The 20,830-nt window shown below is 43.0% G+C and overlaps 1 protein-coding gene across 9 annotated transcripts in view; it reads right to left on the bottom strand.

Annotated features, from left to right (window-relative positions):
* The window catches only part of TENM3 (teneurin transmembrane protein 3), a 3,803,041-nt gene that overhangs the window by 2,318,124 nt on the left and 1,464,087 nt on the right, over window positions 1–20,830 (bottom strand). The window lies entirely within an intron of this gene.

Genomic DNA, 20,830 nt, shown 5'->3' with positions numbered 1-20,830 from the left:
GACCCACCTCTCCCTCCTCAGCTGGCGAGTGCACCTGGCAGTACTGCCCAGGCTGGACCCTCCTCCGGTGGCCCTGTGCCACCTGCGGGTGGAAGCGCTGCAGGGGATGGGGCTCGTCCCCCTCTGCAAGTGTGGCCGGAGGAGAACATCCACTCACCCTCCGTAGTGTCCGGACTGTGGTGCATAGGGAGATCCGGGACGCTGTGCTTGGGCCCCTACGCCAGCTTGAGGCATGGGTGGCACAACTCACGGGCGTGCCTGCTGCCCGGCCTACATAGCCCCCAGCACAGCCACGTCCTGGGCAGTGAAGGCACAGTGACAACTGCCCATGGGTGGGGATCTCAGTTCCACTGTTGCCATCTGTGGGCTCATGGGCTCGAGATATCCAAACATCCGTCCCCGTCAATTGTGTAACCCTCTCCACATGTGTCATACACCGCCCCTGTATGCATCTTGTTTGTCTTGTCTGTTAACCTACCCAACCTACCTCCCCAGCTATACCGACTTCCTGTACCTGACATACCACTCTCACCTGAAAAAAAAAAAAAAAAAAGGGCACTCTGTACCCACAAAAAAATTACGCCCCATACATAGCTGCCGATTTTGCACACATGTCTGCTGGACATGGAAACTGTCAATTACAATTGGCTGTACAACAAGTATTATTGTTGTCCTTACACCTCTCTCAGGGGTGGAAGGTTTCAAATGTCACACCAAATTACAAACATATGCACAGCTGTTGCTGATGAAGAAATGGGCAGCTATGGGCCTTACCTACATCCCTCCTGCAAAACCCAAGCTTGTTTTCCTACTGTACTACCCCCTTTGTGACCCCTTTTTCACCACTTTCCTGTCTCCCCATTTTCATTTCTTTCAAAGAAATTAGCGCGGGTGTGCGCAAGAGTAAGCACTTTTAAGCAGCTGTAAGCGGGTATGCGCGTGTGTGCGTGGAGCTAAATGCCAGTGCGCATGCGTGAGCTCCGCGCAAACCAGCGCTAACCCGCTTACAACTGCTTAAAAGTGCCTTAGTCACTCCGAATGACAAGGCCTGTAGTGTGCTCAAAAGCAAAATAAAATCCCACTGTCAGTCCCGAACCCAGAACCTTGAAAACAGTAGTCTGCATAACTTACCACTAAGCCATGACTACTATATAAGAACATTGTGCTACAATAAATATATCATGCAATAGTAGGAATGAATGTAAAGGGAATATAGGATGTGTAGTACACAAAGCATGTCATGTATATTTACTGTCAAATGTAGTGGATTTCTATAATAGTAGTGTGTGAACAGAAACAGCCATGCTAGTTGGTAGCTAGTAGGTAATAATGTTACTGTAGCACCTTGCAAGCCACACACATACTCACAGCAGGATAATCACTGCCCATACCCCACAACCTCTTACAGCAAGACATCTGGACTAAGTAATAAAAAATGTGGAGCAAAGGCCCAAAAACAGGGACACATTTCAAACATTGCTCCGACAAACTTAGACAGTTGAGAGAGTAACAGGTTTTGCATTATTTTGGATTTTTGGAAGGGTACGAAGTCTGAAACTGAAATGTTTGTCACTATAGTCTGACTTGAGCCCTGAGTGATTTGCCAGAAAAAGCTGTTTTATGAGATATGGACCAAAATATGAGGCAAAAATGTGGACATCCTGCAAATATCTGTACACTTGAGAGGTATGACACTGCCATATTTGAATAGTTAAGAGCCTAGACATAGCAACAGTGACTGAGGTACAGGGATGCCCCACAGACTCCCTGTGAAATGTACAAACAGTAGGCAGAAAGGTGTTACAACACATGCAATGGTAAAGTATGCACCACTTGCACGGCAGAAATAGTGTAGTAATACATATGCTCATGCTAACCCACAGTCACAACTGCAGAATACCAGACAATTTAATGGGTGTACCCCACTGATATGTACCATTCCATGAGGCAGATAAAAGATGCACCTGAGAGTCTCTGGGGCCTGCTCAGCAGCATACTCAAATACCCTAATAGATGTCAAGGCCCACACCATGGCCAGACCACACTGCATGCAGTAACACCCAATCAGATATAGCAAGCATTCCAAGGTGTGAATGTACATGGAAGATAGGAAAGCCACAGCAACACACTACAGTCAAGACACCTAGCAGGCATACAAGTAGTGAATGTAAAGGGCAAATAATGAAGCCATAGCAACAAAGTACAAGAGCCACTGCTATATACCAGTTACACCACATGTCCCACAGGAAAGCACACACACCCACATTAACAGTAGTAGTAGTCTTAGGTGTCAGTGTACATACACACTTAGTACAGGAAACTGGAGAAATGAATGGAGAAATGTTAATCTACAACACAGCTGGAAATATGAGAGAGATACTAACCTTTACACTCACAGAACAGTGTCCACAGCATACCAGCATGGTCCCTGCCCTTAAAATCTGAAAGGGCTACGCCTATCTCACATACCTTTTTATAGCACTGTCCTGAAATCACAGTGAGAACTGCAATCAGTACACAACTGGCTGCATGCAATTAGCAAATGCTGGCTAACAATTGGTGCAGAGGCCATCACATGGACAGAGAGAGAGAGAGAGAGAGAGAGAGAGAGAGAGAGAGAGAGAGAGAGAGAGAGAGAGAAAAACAAAAAAAACCCACAAACAAAAACACTTATTAACAAAACCTACTAGAAAGCTGTCATCTGGAGCAGTAGCAGCAGGACACTGATCCAAAAGGCAACGCAAGCAGCTGTGACAAACACAGGTAATGTAAAGTAATACTTTAAAAGTCTACATACTGTGAACCCTCCATATGTGTCATTGGTCTGTATCTATATGTATATGAAGATGTGTATAGGGCAGGGGACATACAGCAACTATCAGTGAAGGCTGAACATACATATGTATGTGAGGGCATCTATGTGCACATATCAATGTAGGTTGAATGTAGGTTGTAGTGCAATGTACAATGTAGGTTTCACAGTTATGTATGTTTAGCAGTATGTTAGTGTGTGTATACAGTTTTGTAAACAAACATGTTGATATACCTATCTATCATATGGATACGTATGTATGTCAATATATGTATGTATGTATGTATATATATATATATATATATATATATATATATATATGCATATATGTATACATAGATAGAGAGGGATGTAGGAATACACAGACAGATGTAGATAGATAGAATATGTACATATATATGTAATACACACATGCAGATATAGATATATGTAGATACATATACATAGACAGACAGATCTGACTATCTACAGATATGACTGTATATGACTATCTCACACTCCCCCTGTCCCACCCCCCATGTCACTCTCACCCCCTCTCTGTCACATTCCCCCCCTCTCTCCATATCTATAACAATATATGTACATCGATATATATATGTGTATATGTATACAGACATATATATATATATATATATATATATATATATATATATATATATATATATATATATATATATATATATATATATATATATATATATATATATATATATATATATATATATACATATATATATATATAGAGAGAGAGATATTCTGAGTGAGGCACATGTGTACAGATGTATTGCAACAGGTGCCTGGTGACAAAGGCATGGAGTGAACACCAGTGTCGAAACTGGAGTACCATACCCCATTTCAAATCACCTACACCAGTAACCACCAGATATGTGATTGGCTGCCCACCACTGCATGTGTCAGGGGTGAACAGGGTCATAAACGTGTACAAAAGGCCCCCCAATGATAGTCACAGTGGCACACTATTCCTGGAATACCTGTACATGGTATGTGTCAGCGGACATGGTGTGTCAGCTATGGACATGTCGGTCAGTGTACCCCTCCACACCACACAATGTCTGCCACAGTATGTACCTCACATGACAGCTACAGATATGGAGAAGGACACAGTGACATGTACGACACTGTCACAATGCACTCAAACACATTACCAATGTACAGTGACTGACAACACCACAGAGTGCACACATACTACCCACATAGAGGTTACCACTCCTAGATTTACATACTTAAGTCACAGCCATGACAAATGTCCAACAACCATAGTAACATCTCACACCATCCACAACCTAAATGACCGCTGTGTGTCGTCCTTGACACCGCAGTAGAGAGCACATGGCGGAGGTACAGGTTCATACCCACAGATAAGACATACCCTGCAATAACCCACACAGCGTTAAGAAGCAAGACTCCCCATGAGTACATGTCACACATACCCCTGCTGAATGTTAGTCAGATAGGTAATATGCCATATGAGTCACCCTGTGTAAATGTTTGACAGGAGCAGGTACCATCACATCACATGTGTCACAAGGGTCAGGGTAGCAGAACAGTATGCTGCTGTAGTCCCAGGGGCAATAGCATATTGTATTGTATTGTATTGTATTGTATTGTATTGTATTGTATTGTATTGTGTTGTATTGTATTGGTATGTAGAGGTGTCTCCTTTGTGGAGTGGAACCACTGCTGCTGTACGCCAGTGTACAGGTACATATCCTGTAGTCAGGCTAGTGTTACATAGCACTTCTATATGCGGGTTTAGCTCCTCTTGGAGTTCATGTAGCATGCAACCGGGAATACCATCAGGTCCCATTGATGCTGTGTTTTATGCTTTTCTGAGGGCGGCTCTCACCTGGACATCTGTGATGACAGGGAGGTTACATTCAGCTGGGATAAGTATGTCTTCGTTTGGGGGAGAGGGGAGGGGAGAAAATTGCACTGAACCTGTCTGCCACAATGTTGCCAATATCTGTGGGTTCAGTGAATTATTTGTTGTTGTGTACTAACTATGAGCATATTGGAGGGTTTCTGACCAGGTTTCTAACATAACTGAAGAAGGCCTTGTGGTTATCTGTAGTGTCCCTGGTGATTTCCCTCTCAAAGTTGCCCATGGATGTTTGTATGAGAGAACATAGCTCTTTACTAGTGCTGATCAGGCATGCCTTCCCTTTATGGAATTATGCTCTGTCTTGCAGTAGCTTCCATCTTTTGTTATACAATCTGTTTATGGCTGGGGTCCACCAGACAGGATGCTTTCCCTTTGTGGAGAGTGTCTTGGTCTTATATGGGATTGCATGATCCATGCATTTTCGGAGATGTCCATAGAAATCATTTGTGAAGGAGTCAGCATTGTGGGTTGTGGCTTCCACTGGCCCAGTGGGCTTAAAGGATACCATCTCAGTCTTAAGAAGTGTAAAGTTTGCGTTTGGAATGTTATTCACTGTAATCGTTTGTGCTGGTGGTGGAGGTGGGATATGTATATCCAGGGCGATTAGTTTGCGGTCAGATCACAGTAGTTGATGATGCTCCCCATACAGTACCTCGATACAAACCCCCAGAGTGAGGAGGTGCTTTGGACCTGAATCAGTGTGCTGACTGCTGGGGTTTGGTAGTATGTCGTATGGAGTGTGCCAGGTACTGTTGCACAGTTGTTGGCTGAGCACTGATATCTGGCCATTTACATGTGTATCCACCAATAGACAAACAGATGCTATATATGGGAGATATGTTGTATCACAGCAGTCGAGTAGCATGTGTAGTATGTGTGCCAAATTCTGCTGACATATTTTGCTGATATCATTTTATTGTCTTTTTCAGGACCATGGTTCACCAGCGCAATCCGGCATACTCTGCAGCCGAGGATGAGGAAATACACCAGAGCCTGGTGCGGGATTTTGCAATACTCTTTTCCCACACCAGCCAGAATCAGCTGGAGAGGGCTGCACTGTGGCAAGACCTGGTCTGTCGGGTAAATGACATAGGCACGCATAATAGGACATATGAGCAGGTACGACATCACTGCAGTGATTTAATCTGAAATGTCCGTCAGTGTGCGTCGGATATCCACAGGCAACAGGTTGCCACAGGTGGTGGGGTGGCTACACATCCCCCACTCACCAGACTGGAGGGACTACTCCTAAGTGTTGTGGCTCCAGCCCACCAACAACAACAACAGCAGCAGACCTGCATTATGATGGAGGCTGGAGCCACACAGCACCATGACTACGAGTGTGCAGGTAATATGCCATATGTATAGTTGACTGTTGTGTACACTGGTAGTTAATGCATGTGTGATGTGTGTCCTTGGTTTGTAGCTGTCATCATAGTATTTAATGTGCAAGTGTGATTTTCTCAATATCAGCAGCTGACCTGTGAAAGGCAACTGTTGTACTACTGACCTGTATCATACTCAGTAACAATGGCACAGTTGTGCCCACTGACATTAATTTCCTCACTTCTGCAGGTCCCTCTGGTGTAACAGCAATGCAGCCTATCCATGCTGGTGAGTGTGTATTAACAATACCTTTAATAGTCTTGATAGTTATAGTAATATTAGGCTCAATCAGTAGTGCTCTGTGCATGCATGCAGGTGTGTCTGTGTCTGTGTGTTGATATCTCGCATACTGAGTAGTGTGCAAGTGTGCAAGTGTGCATCTGTGTGCATGTGTGCACCTGTGTGCATGTGTGCACCTGTGTGCATGTGCATGTGTGCATGTGCGCATGTGCGCATGTGCGCATGTGTGCATCACTGGTAACATTGTGTAGACATTGTAAACTGTGTTTCCTGTTTCCCTCCCACAGGTTCTGGTGCTGCTCTGGTGTCATGCAGCAGGGAACCTGAATCAGGTGCCAAGGGTAGTGATAATGATGATATCTGTGTAATGGCACAGGAAGGTGTGCCAGGGTCCGTCATTGGTCAGCCAATTGACAGTACACAGCAGTCAACCACATCAATGCACACAGTCATCCTGCCAATACATCCTTTGTCACCAATGTCCCTAGGTGATGGACAGGATACAGTGGGCATTGACCAGGGTAATGTGGTATCTGTGGCACATGCTTCCCCACACAGCAGCCATGGGCATGGCCCTGAGATGGTACCACACAGACAGATGTCCAGGGGTTCTCGTGGGATCATCCGTGGGCGTACTGCCCCTGTCAGACTTGCCCACAGAGGTCTTACAACCTCAGCTATGTTTCGGGCTGTCATGCAGGCACAGTCACGTATGGAACGGTACACCAGACAGGGTCTGAGGGAGCTGACAGCATGTCGCACAGCCATGAGTGTCAGTATGGTGGCATTGCGGCTGCCATCCATAATTTCACCGATGTCATAGACAGACGTTGTGGGGACATATTAGATCAGTTCCACAACTACATGTCCATGAGCCAGGGCAATGGTGGACGGTTGAGGCGTCGACGTGGGTGTATGCCAGCAAAAGCAGCAGCTGGCAGTCGTCGAGGACGACAACAGGGCGGCGGCCGCCCCCATAGTGCCAGCAGCAGCCCCAGCAATGCTGGGTCTGTGGTGTCATCAGACCGCCCCAGGAGACCACGTGCATATGGCTCTGGACAGGCCCAACCGGGATCTGTGTCCAGTCAACGAACACCTGCTTCTGATGACAGTACCCAGTCTGGATTAGTACCGGATACGGTCCGTAGCACCCCTGCAAGGCACAGGTACCGTGTCCATGGCCAGAGACACTGATCTGTATGACCTGGTAGGTACAGTCTGTGGCTGACCACAAACACCGGTATACGGCAGCCATGAGGTGGAACTGTGTGCATCCATACACACATGCGAATTGACAACACCTAGGGCTACCGCATACACTGCATCAACATTGCCCCACCTTGTACTGCTGTCCCTCACTAACACACATACACATATATGTCAATTGCTGGTATCAGTGGCAGACTCAGGTATACCAAGTTCACACCCTGTGCATATGATGAAACTGTGACACCTCCTGCAATCTGTAACATCAGTGCAGGTACAGGTTAACATGTTGCTGATGCACAGGGTGACTACATAGACGTGTAGTAATAGTATCAAGTTGTTAACAGTACAGTGTGCTGATATAATTGTGGGTATATCCCAGCATGCCTGATGCAGTAAGGGTATGATTGTCTTGTACTGTTTTCTACACCCATGGTAAGTACCATAGTGTATCATCTGCACATGTTTGCATACTGGTGGTAAGGATGTCAACAGAAGGCCACATACATAGGTAGCACAGGGGATAAGGTAATGAAAGTATTGATACGCAATGATGGACATGTAAACTGAAAGTGGCATGTTGCCCACACTGGACTCTGCAATGCAGATGTTTGAGGATGTTGATATGTGTGCAGTACTACACAACTGGTACAGGACACACAGGAGCACCCTAGCACTGCAAGCTCACACCTCATACCATGCTAGACAGCCCCAACACATGAAACTAACTTTCACAGGAGGGAGAGTCCCCATAAATGTCAGGGATACTGTGGTGGCAGGACAGGTAGCATACATCCTACTAAGTATGGAACCACTGAGTGAAGGCTCAGGGTCTGTTATTTGACATGTGTATTAGTGCAGGTATGAGCACCTGGGTTTCCGTCCGGTTATTGTACATCCTGACAGTACATGGTCTGTACACTTGTGTGCGCTGAGACTGGACCCTGGCCATCTGACCTGTGTATTTCCATGTACATGTGTATAGTGCCTGCATATTTGCACTGTTACCTACTGGAAGTGGTACAGCTTGTTTGTTGTACAATGGACTACATGTAGCCCTGCTTACTGTAGCTTTGTTTGCATGCATGTTTGCTTGCAGTTACCCTGGAACACTGATTCCACCTGCAATGCAGATTTACAGAGCTTCTGTGGATTCCTAGTGACATCTGCATAGCTTACTATACGTATGTCCATGTCTCACTTGACAGAACGTCACTGTTTGTCCTGTTCACATGTACGTTGCCTGTGACACATTGCATATGACTTACCTGGCATTTGACCACGTGAGCAGTCATATATGCCAGCGCTAACTAATCACAGGCACTACACCCTCACATACTCACCTTCTGTACCTTGTTCCCCATTAGCCCTATGTGCTGTTAATCACCATGGCAATCACAATACTATGGTAGCATGTGCAAAGGTCACTTGTCAGTCACCTCTATGGTACAGTTGTGGAATATGTGAGTCATGTGGCAATGTCACAGCTGCTACATGTACACAGTCGACCCACTCCCCTACCCATGAATGTACAACACATGTGTGAGATGCAACCACATAGCCAAACTGGGGACTAAGCACTCTGAGCCCAGTACTGGCATAATCTGTCAGGTGGCATGAAATACTACAGTGACTACAATACCAGTCTGATGTAGACCTACACTGACAGCAATCCAAACACATGAACACACTGGGGCATTCTTGGAGCCTCAGAATAGCATCCTGCCTGAGCAGCAGACACCTCTGCAGCTGGCACACAGGCATACGTTAAGCCAGAACACAGCAAGTGCAACACATAGCACACAAATCCTGTGTGCCAAACAGTCACAGCCTGTACGGCTAGACAACACACCTGCTACAGTTGTGTTGGGTACCTTTATTGTCCGGTACAGTGAGGACCCGCACACCAGGCTGGACAAGGTGAAGGTCACAGTGATATGCCCGTGGGGCACTACGGTCCACCACATAACACAAGCATACAGGTCAGTCAGAGGCATGGACACATATGACTCAATCATTGTCCATGCCACTATGGCTGACCTGTGATGTACCTCCCTGGACTACATGATAGGAAACATAGAAGGGCTCTCTGAGCATGTGGCACAGGCTGGTATGACCCCGACCTTGGTTGGCATCATACCCTCACCAAGAATGCTGAAGTATTACTGAATGCTGATGAATTACTGTAGCTACAACACCCTAGCTGAACGGTTCATAGCATGTAGTCACTGCATTGCTATGGAACAACTTGTTACCACTCCCACAACAGGTGAAAACATGCAGCACCTGTTCATTAACAACATGTAGACTATATGCCCCAGACCAGATGTGTATCCCTCGCTGCTAGGATGATAACATATAAAACTCACACTGTATATACACATACCACATGCAGCACCCGCACAGAAAACCACAGTCATAATGTTATCCAGTGCAAATACCATGTATTCAGATACTGCTTAAACTGCAGAAAAATAACACATAGGCTCCAAGGAAACCAACGATACCAAGTCCAATGCAGTATTCCACAAACCACTTTACAAAAACCAATTTAATGAAGCGCTTTTCGTCACCTTATTAAGGTGACTTCTTCAGATTACATTAAATAAGCAACACATAACCTTTAAGTAGTAAAAGAACAATCACATGATACTACTTAAGTGGTGCAATGATTCAACAAAAAATAGTACCTTGTTAAAACTTTAAAATGTCTTGTAAAAGTTTTAAATGAACAAAAGTTGCTATATTACATTTGTTGTACTGCCAACTAATCCAACATGTAAGAACAACTTATGAAGACATATGAAAAATATATAAAAAAATATATATATAAAAACATATGAAGCATCTTTTCCACCTGTAAACAATAATGAAGAAATTTGAACTTGTATGAATCCATACATAAAAGTGCATAAACCATGACGTTAGAATAATAACATATAGTTACCCCTGACCTTGATTCAAAGAAATAACTGTGTAAAAATGTTTACTTCCTATCTAAGCTTTTTAATCTTAGAATACATTGTATATTACAATGGTCATTGAGACCTGGTTCAGCAAAAGCATTTAATCTAATTTGCCATGTTAGTTCACATTCTTCCAAAATTAAATTATAAGGGCCACCTCGGATGTTAGACTGGACTTGATCTATTGCCATAAAACTAAATTTATGCCCCCCATTTTCCATGCAGTGCCTAGCCAAAGCGTTTGTATTTTTATTTGTAGTTATTGCATAATTATGTTCGTAGACTCTGTCTCTTAGTCTACGCTCTGTTTTCCCAATGTAAAATGCTTTACATGAGGGACAGAGTGCAACATATACTACCATTTTAGAATTACAATTTAAATTATATTTAATATTATACTTTATGCCATTGATAATAAATGAGTTGCCAGTGGTCACAAATTTACACATACTGCAACATCCGCAAATAGACATACCTGGCCGTCTGTTGAGACTCCTACTCGTATTGGACTCTAAAATTGATTTCAAATTGGTACCTCTCTTAAATATGATCTTAGGGGTTACATCAAATTTATCTGCTATCATTTTATCAAGCCTTAATATTTCCCAGTTTTTATATATTATAATTCTGATAAGTGCACTATCAGCACTGAACCTAGTACTAAAACTATGTTCAAAAGCATTAGTAGATTTACTACGCTTTATTACACCAACCTCCCAATCATCATCAATTACAGTGATGTCATTCAAATCTATGTCATGGGTGACTGGCATAACACACTGGTTTAATATGGGCATAATAAACTTGTTAGCCCTTTTCAGGCATACTTCATTAATAATTGCTTCAACTAAGGATGGTGGATATCCTCTTTGTTGAAACATGCTCCCAAGAAAATTACATTCATCCTCAAAGTCGTTGTCACAGGACACCATCCTAGCCGCCCTTATTATTTGACCTTTGACTATAGAGTGCTTTTGTTGGAGAGGATGTGAGCTGGAAAAATGTAAAAATGCATTACAGTATGTATCTTTCCTATGAATTCTTGATATATACCTGTTATGGTCCAAATCCTTGATTAGTTTTACATCAAGGTAGTCAATGCTACTAATCTGGAAGTTAAAAGTATACTTAAGGAAGGTAGTAGAGTTATTTAAATATTCCACCAGTTCATTTGCTGTATCAGCATTGCCTCTAAATAAGATAAATATATCATCAAGGAAACGCGTATAGAATTTAATGAGAGGCATAAAGGTAGTGTTATTAAATACATAGTTTTTCTCCCAATATGCCATCACGATATTGGCTAAACTTCCACCACAAGGGGAGCCCATAGCCACTCCTTGTTTCTGTAAATAAAGGTCGTTTTGGAAACAAAAATAATTATTAGTCAAAATGATGTCCAATAAGACATCAACTAAATAAATTTCTTGACTAGAGGCTTTTTTACTGTGAAGAAATAAACTAGTCCATTCCATCCCTTCTGAATGAGGAATTGATGTATAAAGTTCTTTCACATCAATAGTTATAAAATTATTGTGTTTATCAAACTGTAAATTGTTAATGTTGTGTAAAAAAGCCCAAGAATCCTTACAAACTTGAGTCTCATAAGTTAGGTATTTTTTCAGGATACTGTCTACCACTTTGGCACAAGGATATGTGATAGAACCACGGCTGTCAATTAGAGGTCTAAGTGGTGGATTAACCAAATTCTTATGTGTTTTTGGTAAAGCAAATAGAACAGGAATTTTTGGCCATGACGTAGTCATATAGTTGTATATATTAATGTCAATTTTGGCTTCGATAAAAAGATAATTTATATAGCTATTTATTCGCTTGTAGGCGACGTTTACTTCATTAATTGATGCTTTATCATAAGCCTCATTGTCCAACAGTGCCTGTACTCTGTTTACATAATCTACTAAATCAAATAAAGCTAGACCACCACCTTTGTCAGGTTTGACTACTCTCAATTGTAGTGATTTAAACAAATCTAATGCAAGTTTTTCATCATATGTAACATTTTTAACATACTGTTTATCCAAATATAAACTATTGTATTTTTTAGAAAAGTACCTCAAGTCCAGTTCAGTCATAATTTCAAACATATTTAAAGCAGGATGAAGCGGGGGATTGTATACACTGGTTACCCGAAAGGGCACATCAGAAATCTCCAGGTTACCTAAAAGTACTTTCAAATTTAATTTCCTTACAAACAATTTCAGGTCCTTTATTGTTTGGACCATATCAAATTGTTGACTAGGTACAAATGTGTTACCTATCGCTAGTAGTTCAACTAAAACTGGATCGATGTCAACTGATGAATAGTTAAAAATATGAAAGTCCCCAGTTTTATTTTTAATGACAGTTACTTCATGTTGCACAGTATGTGCTATCTCCTGCGCTTGTTGTTCCCCCGCTGTTTGTTTTTTTGATAAGAATTGTTTGGTTTTTTTGGAATAGTACCAAAATGGTTGTCTTTGCGAAAATTTACATTATTCGCATTAATGTTGTTATTGTTGACCAAACTTTTCCTTGGGTTGTTGTAGTTCACTTCTTTATTGTCAGAATGGAGCCGCTCACTCCGTCTGACATAATTTTGATCAGGACTAAGACTATCCTCTATGACCGAGTCAGTAGTTGAATGAGCATTGGTGTTGTTTATGGCAGTAGTCTCTCTAGAATTGTTATCAGTATAAAGTGCTAGACCAACTTGGGATGAAGGCGGTTTAGGGTACGCTGACCCATTATCGTAAGCTACACGATCCCTATTCATTTTCCTGATTTTGTTCAACTGCAGTTTTTCTAACAGTTGGTCTATACTGACGAAATATCTCTCATATTCATATTTATACCTACAAAAATCCATATGATTAGTAATCAAAATATTTAAGTCTGAGACTTCTTTAGATAATTGTATTATTTGAACATTGTAATGTTTCATCATTAAATCCATGAGAGCAAGTCCCTGCTGGTCAAAGAGGGAATTGAGTTCTAGATGGAAAAGAGAATCAGCCACAAGTCCAGATGGATATAAATGGTGTCTCAAGCCCTTTGGCACAATGTTGTTGTTAATACATTCTTTGAAATAACTAGTTTCTAATTGTAGCTTCTTGAGTTTAACTAGTTTCAAATCAAGCAGCTTTAATTTGTCCGATATGAAGACAGTACCAACCTGTTGTTGATGAGCGTTGTCAGCCGGTTGTCCATATGTGGTTTCACGGTTAAAGCAAAACTTCTGAGTGTCATTTATCCATTCATTGAACTGTGGCAAACCTATAAGCCCCACAACGCTGTTTTGTTCTAGTTTTATGGCAATAGATCAAGTCCAGTCTAACATCCGAGGTGGCCCTTATAATTTAATTTTGGAAGAATGTGAACTAACATGGCAAATTAGATTAAATGCTTTTGCTGAACCAGGTCTCAATGACCATTGTAATATACAATGTATTCTAAGATTAAAAAGCTTAGATAGGAAGTAAACATTTTTACAGTTATTTCTTTGAATCAAGGTCAGGGGTAACTATATGTTATTATTCTAACGTCATGGTTTATGCACTTTTATGTATGGATTCATACAAGTTCAAATTTCTTCATTATTGTTTACAGGTGGAAAAGATGCTTCATATGTTTTTATATATATATATATATATTGTTATATATTTTTCATATGTCTTCATAAGTTGTTCTTACATGTTGGATTAGTTGGCAGTACAACAAATGTAATATAACAACTTTTGTTCATTTAAAACTTTTACAAGACATTTTAAAGTTTTAACAAGGTACTATTTTTTGTTGAATCATTGCACCACTTAAGTAGTATCATGTGATTGTTCTTTTACTACTTAAAGGTTATGTGTTGCTTATTTAATGTAATCTGAAGTCACCTTAATAAGGTGACGAAAAGTGCTTCATTAAATTGGTTTTTGTAAAGTGGTTTGTGGAATACTGCATTGGACTTGGTATCGTTGGTTTCCTTGGAGCCTGTGTGTTATTTTTCTGCAAATACCATGTATTCACATGTGGCAGGCGTCAGACATGGGAACTATTGAAGGTCACAGGTATATATGTGTAGTTGGCACACACATACATCATATGTGTGCATTGCCATTACTGGTTTAATCGATGTCATGCATTATTGTGAACAACAACCCACACACATGGGCATTCTGCGTGACAAAAACACACGTGGCATTTGTGGAATTCAAAGCCATAACTAACTGTGCTATGACAGTAGTGAGAGATGCAGTAGCAGAGCGTGCTATTTGCATTACTGGGAGATTTGCCCTCTTCTGCTGTACTTGTAGGGTGCTGACATCATCTCTGTTTAGAGATTGGAATATGCAGCAGCTGGTGTGTTGTACAGGTTGCCAAAAGGGTCAGTTCTCTCACACATGTAATTGTACACACCCTACTTCCACCCCCCCACACACACACACTTACCATTTGCAGGATTCAAACCCCTACCAAACTATGTTATGACACTAGTACGAGACGCAGTAGCTGAGTGCGCTATTTGCATTACTGGGAGGTTTCTCTTCTCCGGCTGTACTTATAGGTTGCTGACATCATCAGTGTTTAGAAAGAGGAATGTGCATCATGTAGTGTGTTCTCCTAGTTACCAAAAGGGACATTTCTTTCATACAGAATTGCACACACACTAACCCTCCTCTACACTCACTGAGCATTTGCAGGATTCAAACCCCTACCTAACTATGTTATGACACTTGAGACGGACGCATTAGCAGGGCACGCTATTCACATTAATGGAAGATTTCCTTTCTCTGGCTGTACTTATAGGGTGCTGACATCATCAGTGTTTAGAAAGGGGAATGTGCATCCTGTAGTGTGTTCTAATAGTTGCCAAAAGGGACATTTCTCTCACACAGAATTGCACACACACTAACCCCCCTCACCCAAACACACACACTGAGCATTTACAGGATTCAAACCCCTACCTAACTATATTATGACACTTGAGGAAGACGCATTAGTGGAGCGCACTATCCAAATTACTGGGCATCTGTTCTGCACCTGCAGTATTCATAGGGTGCTGACATCATTATTTATACAGAGGTATGTACATCTATTACTACCTGTCAGGTGGGGGATAGCATATATATGCATTTGCAGCCACCTACTTCAGGGTCAGATATGCACATCAGCACTGGCAGGTTATGTTTTATACCATGCTTCATGACCACAGGACCTGTAACACACAACACAACCAGTTCAGACCACCCCTCCCACATCCAGGACACACACACTTTGCTTCCCTGGGAACAGTGCCAAGATATGAAGGTGTTCACATACACCATTCCAGTTGTTAATGTCAGGTACAGGTATATTGTGTGTGAGAACTACCCAGGCCTCTACAACATTACCCTACAGCCACTACAATTTGTGTGTCCATGTGCTATGGCAGGACCACTCACCACAGCCACAAGGGGGAATACATGTTCCACCTGACCATCTGCAACATGGGTACTCACTGTTCCACACCAGAGGTAGACCACCATTGTTGATATCTGACCATACCCACCTTTCCCTGGACATCCATATCCCATCCCCACCCCCAGGCAAGGTTGTCACTGCAAACAAAGTGTATTTATCAAAAGCAGACTTTGCACTTGTGAAGACTGGGGTGGAAGACTTCAAAGGACCCATGCTGGGGGAGTATACAGGCCACTCTGCATAATCCTTGACAATTGCATTCTATGAGCATGTGGAAGGTTTGCATTGATCATGCTATCCTAAATATACCCATGACTCCTCCACAACAGGACACCTGTCAGGTGTACACCAGACATATATGAGCTGTACAACAGATGGGGTGAGCTAATACATTGCAGAGCAGTAGCCCACAGAGGGAGGACATCTCTGAACAGTACTGGCACAACACTTCAATCCCTCATAATAATCACAACAAAGTGTTGACAGTGAAATTGTCCAGACACTGCAGATAAGGCTCCCCTCAGTCTGTTATTGACGCCCACTTACTGTTAGAGGTCCTCACCAACCCTCTTCCAGCAAACACCAGCCACATGGATGTGGCATAGAACATTCAACACCTGGGATCTCCACTGTGTCCCTGCTTGATGGAGGTACAGCACACTAGCCTCAAACGGTGCCTTATGTGACCTACTTTACAGTGGCACAGTAGCCTACTGTACTGGGGAGGCAGATGCCAAGCACACTCTGGCTAAGCTTTCATTCCCTAGGGCAAACAGCCTAGTATTGACCTCTACACCCATATGTTTAATTGTCAGATGCACAATATTTGTTGCTGATAGACTGTTTGCAGGTCTTTATTGCCATAGCATTCCCTGTTTCTATGAACAACTTGTGTATCTGTGGAAGATGTTTGAATATGAGAGGGATCCACTATATCACTTATGTCTCTGTAGTCATTTAACTGTGTACACTGGGCAGATTGCTGTAATGTGGTTGGTTCCTGGAATAACACGTACAAATACCAGATATGTGTGGCCAACTGCTAAACTGAGATATGGCCTAAGTGTGTGAGCATGCCCAGTTCAGGCTTTCCATGGCATGTTGTCTGACATATGTCTCATTTATCAAAGTGTGCGAGCATGCCCAGTGTGAGCTTTCCATATGTTGAAATCTGCAGTCCACCACATTTGTGGATGAGTGTGAACTTCAACAATATCTCACTTTTATGGTTGTGTGTTGGGTGTCATGTTGTGTACTTACTGGCCAACTGCTTTGTGTCTGAACACAACAGGGATTATACTGTGCCTGCAGGGTTTGCATGGGATACTTTGCATACAGTTGTCAACATCCTTTCATACTGAACAAACACTGTAGTACCGTATAGTGTACTGGTTCAGTACTTTCACTGTGGTGGACTGTATCCTGGGCTTTAGTCCTATCACTGCTTTAAATTTTCATAGTGAGCACAACAGACTGGTTAGGGGCCAGTTGTGCACATATGACCATGTTGCATTATGTTCAGATATGGACTACTTAAACCAGGCTTGTCCAACATTGGTAGTGTATTCCACAACATAGGTGGACATTGGCAAACACTAGCGATGTGCCCTAGGCCATTTCTAATGCTAGTCAGAGAGTGTGTTTGTCTTTCTACACACATTGTAACTGGAGTTTGCCATGACACATGTCATGGTTAGTATACTGTGCCTCCATCTACCCGTGACATAACAGTGATACCCAGGGTAAACCTACCATCTCACATCCACTCATCAAGATTCCTCTTGAGGAGAGTCAATGAGTGACTCTCTGGCTAACCTGTACTGGGAGTTTACTCAAGAGTGGAGGTGGCTTCTGTGTTATGGATCAATCAGTACAGCATGTCCTACGTATGTCAGTGCTGTCTCTCATGTGCATTGCTCACTGCCATTCAGATTGTACAAGGTGCAGCATGTTCATTGATTCCAGCTTGGACATGGCTTTATACATCAGGCACAGCTTGCCTCTGGGCGGGCAGTATGGCACTGCGTGGAGCTGCAGTTTGTTTAATCAGGCAACACATGGCATCTGTTCAAGCTCTTTGATACTCCTGGTGAGGTACTTTTGGGGTCTTTCCGGTTGATGGAGGTGTCTGCTGAGGTACATCTCACAGGGGCCATTGTACTCAATTGTGAGGCTGATGAAGAATGACTGCAAAGCCACAATGACCTCCCCTAATCTAGATCTGACTACCTTCATGATTAGGTGGGTATATGGTATGTTTCTGTAACCACTACAGCCACATGCTTGTCCAATGCAAGATATCTATCAACTTGTGTCCCCAGGTCTCTTATTACATCTTAAGTACTTAATGGGTTAACACCTATGTGGTAACTGGTGGGCACTTACTGTATATCCACAGGGGTTGACTATACACTTTTCTGCAATTAGCTTGCTGACATGACTATGGCACCAGTTGTCTGTTTCTATGTGGCCCTTTTGTGGGATGCTTGTGTCAGCTGGAGGGTCAGATATGGTGGCCAGTTTGTAGTCCTCTGCAAACTTGTTCAGACACAGTCCATCCATGTTGGCCTGTACCTATGGGACATATATACCAAACAAGGGAGGTCCCAGGACCGAGCCTTGTGGGATGCCAGTTGTATCTGTTTTGTAGTCTGACATGGCTGCAGTATTTCTGACCATGTCAGTTCTGTCCTTGGTCTGGTTTGCAACCCCTCTACTGACATAGGGGTTTATATTTAAGCTGGTGAGATTATCTATAATGAACACGTGGGGTATTGTATGGAAGCCTTTTGCAAGGTCCAGCTAGGCTGTGTGGACCACATTCCCTTCATCAATGGCCTTAATGACTGTTTCAAATGAGTCAGACATGTTTAAGGGGCAGGATCTGCACTTTAGAAAGCCACACTGGGTAGGTTCCAGTGTCAGTAGGTCCCCAATATCTTTATGTCTGAGGTACATGCTGATCCTTTCCATAGCTTTGCAGACCAAACTTGTCAGGATTCTGGGGTGGTAGTTTGCAGTATCCATTCAGGCAACACCTTTGTGGAGAAGGACCACTGTTGTTGTACACTGCTCTTTGGGTACATATCCTGTGGTAAGGCTGACATTGAGCAGTAGTGTTATTTGGTGTTCCATTCTTCTTGGAGTCCATGTTGGACTCAGGCCAGGACACCATCTCGTACCATTGATGCTGTGTGTTTTGCTTTGTAGATGCTGGCTGTTACCTCAGCATCTGCAATGTCAGGGGGCCAGCACTCTGCTGGGATAGATATTTGGCATTTTGGGGGTTGCACTGCACCTGTCAGGTTGGATGTTGGCAATGTGTGTGTGTTTGGTATATTGTTTGTAATATTTGAGTGATTCAGAGCATATCTGTGAATTCCCAACAAGGTTCCTACCATCAGTTAAGAAAGCCTTGTGATTATCCTTAGTGTCCTGTACAATTTGTATCTTCATAGGTTCATAGGTTCATACTAGGCTATCCGCCCTAGGGCATTTATAAGCCTAGCCAGAGTGTGCGTGGCTTTTGCCACCCCTTGCTATGTGAATATTATGGCCATTTAGGATTTACTTTACTGTGCCTCTGTCAGGACGTGACACAGTGAAGACCCCCAGTGTAACTCTAAAATCATCCATCCACTTGGCAAGATTCCTGTTGAAGAGAGTCAGTGAGGGGCTCTGCCTAACATGGAGTGGGATTCCATTCCAGGGTGTAGGGAGCCTCTGGGTTATGTATCTGTCCCTCCAGCACATCCTATTTCATTATGTGTTGAGGTTGATATCTCTCGCTCTCACAGCTCTGATGGATTTGGGTTTTCTGGGGTGGAGCATGTCCATTAATCCTGTGTTGGACATGGCCTTGTACAACAGGCATACAATGCCTCTGCTTAGGCAGTATGTGACTGCATACAGCTAGGGTGTCTACAGCCAGGCAGCATATGACATATATTTGAGACCCTTTATCCTCTTGGTGAGGTACCTTTGAGGTCTTTCTAACTGCTGCAGGTGTCGGGTAAGGTACATCCCAAATGACGCATTGTACTAAATTATGGGCCTGATAAGAGAACAGTATAGGGGCACAATGACCTCTGTTGACGTAGATGTGAATCCTTTCATGATAAGGTGGCCAATATAGAAGGTCTTCCTAGCCACATTGGCAATGTGAGTGTCACATGACAGGTTACTGTCCACTTGTGTCCCTAGGTCCCTGATTACTCCTTCCATACATAATGGATTACCACCTGTGTGGTAATTTGTGAGTACCTTGTTTGGTATTTGGTGAGACATTCATACTGTCCAGTGTCTTCAGGAAGGCTGAGTAGGGTTCCTGTGTGTGAGATTGTGGTCTGTAGCATGCTACAGACTGTACAGCAGTTTTGCCTACGGTTAGTTGCACATGGGTGGTCTCCGATGCTTCGTGCTTTGTCAGTTACCTGGACGTGTGGGTATCTTTGCTGAATATGGATACTCCCCCTACTTTTATGGTTTGGTCCAGGTTTTGGGGCCATAACGCATGATATGAGGTATAACCTGGTAGTGCTGGTGTGCTCTCAGGAGCCTTGCTGCAGGTTTCTGTCACTGCACGGACATCAATGTTCCCCATACTGGGGAGGGCCTCGGGAGCATGCATGTTGAGGTTTAGACGTCTGGCATTGGGCAGCATTACCCTTATGTTTCTTTCCACTTATGTTTTCTAGGGAGGTGGGTTTGTCTTTTTAGCCTTGCCTACAAAAGGCTCTATGGAGGTGGCAAGAGCCTTAGCCAATATCCAGACGCCCAGGGGTAACAGGTGCAAGCCATCCCTGGCAAAGCAGCGTGGCTTGTCAAGCATGACATCCCAAGCAGACAGACATTGGATCCCCTTGG

The sequence above is a fragment of the Protopterus annectens genome, chromosome 2.part1 (assembly GCF_019279795.1).
Source record: "Protopterus annectens isolate FY-2018-M chromosome 2.part1, PAN1.0, whole genome shotgun sequence".
Classification (NCBI taxonomy): domain Eukaryota; kingdom Metazoa; phylum Chordata; order Ceratodontiformes; family Protopteridae; genus Protopterus; species Protopterus annectens.
Note: the sequence above shows the minus strand (reverse complement) of the source record. Positions and strands in the feature narration are given on the sequence as shown.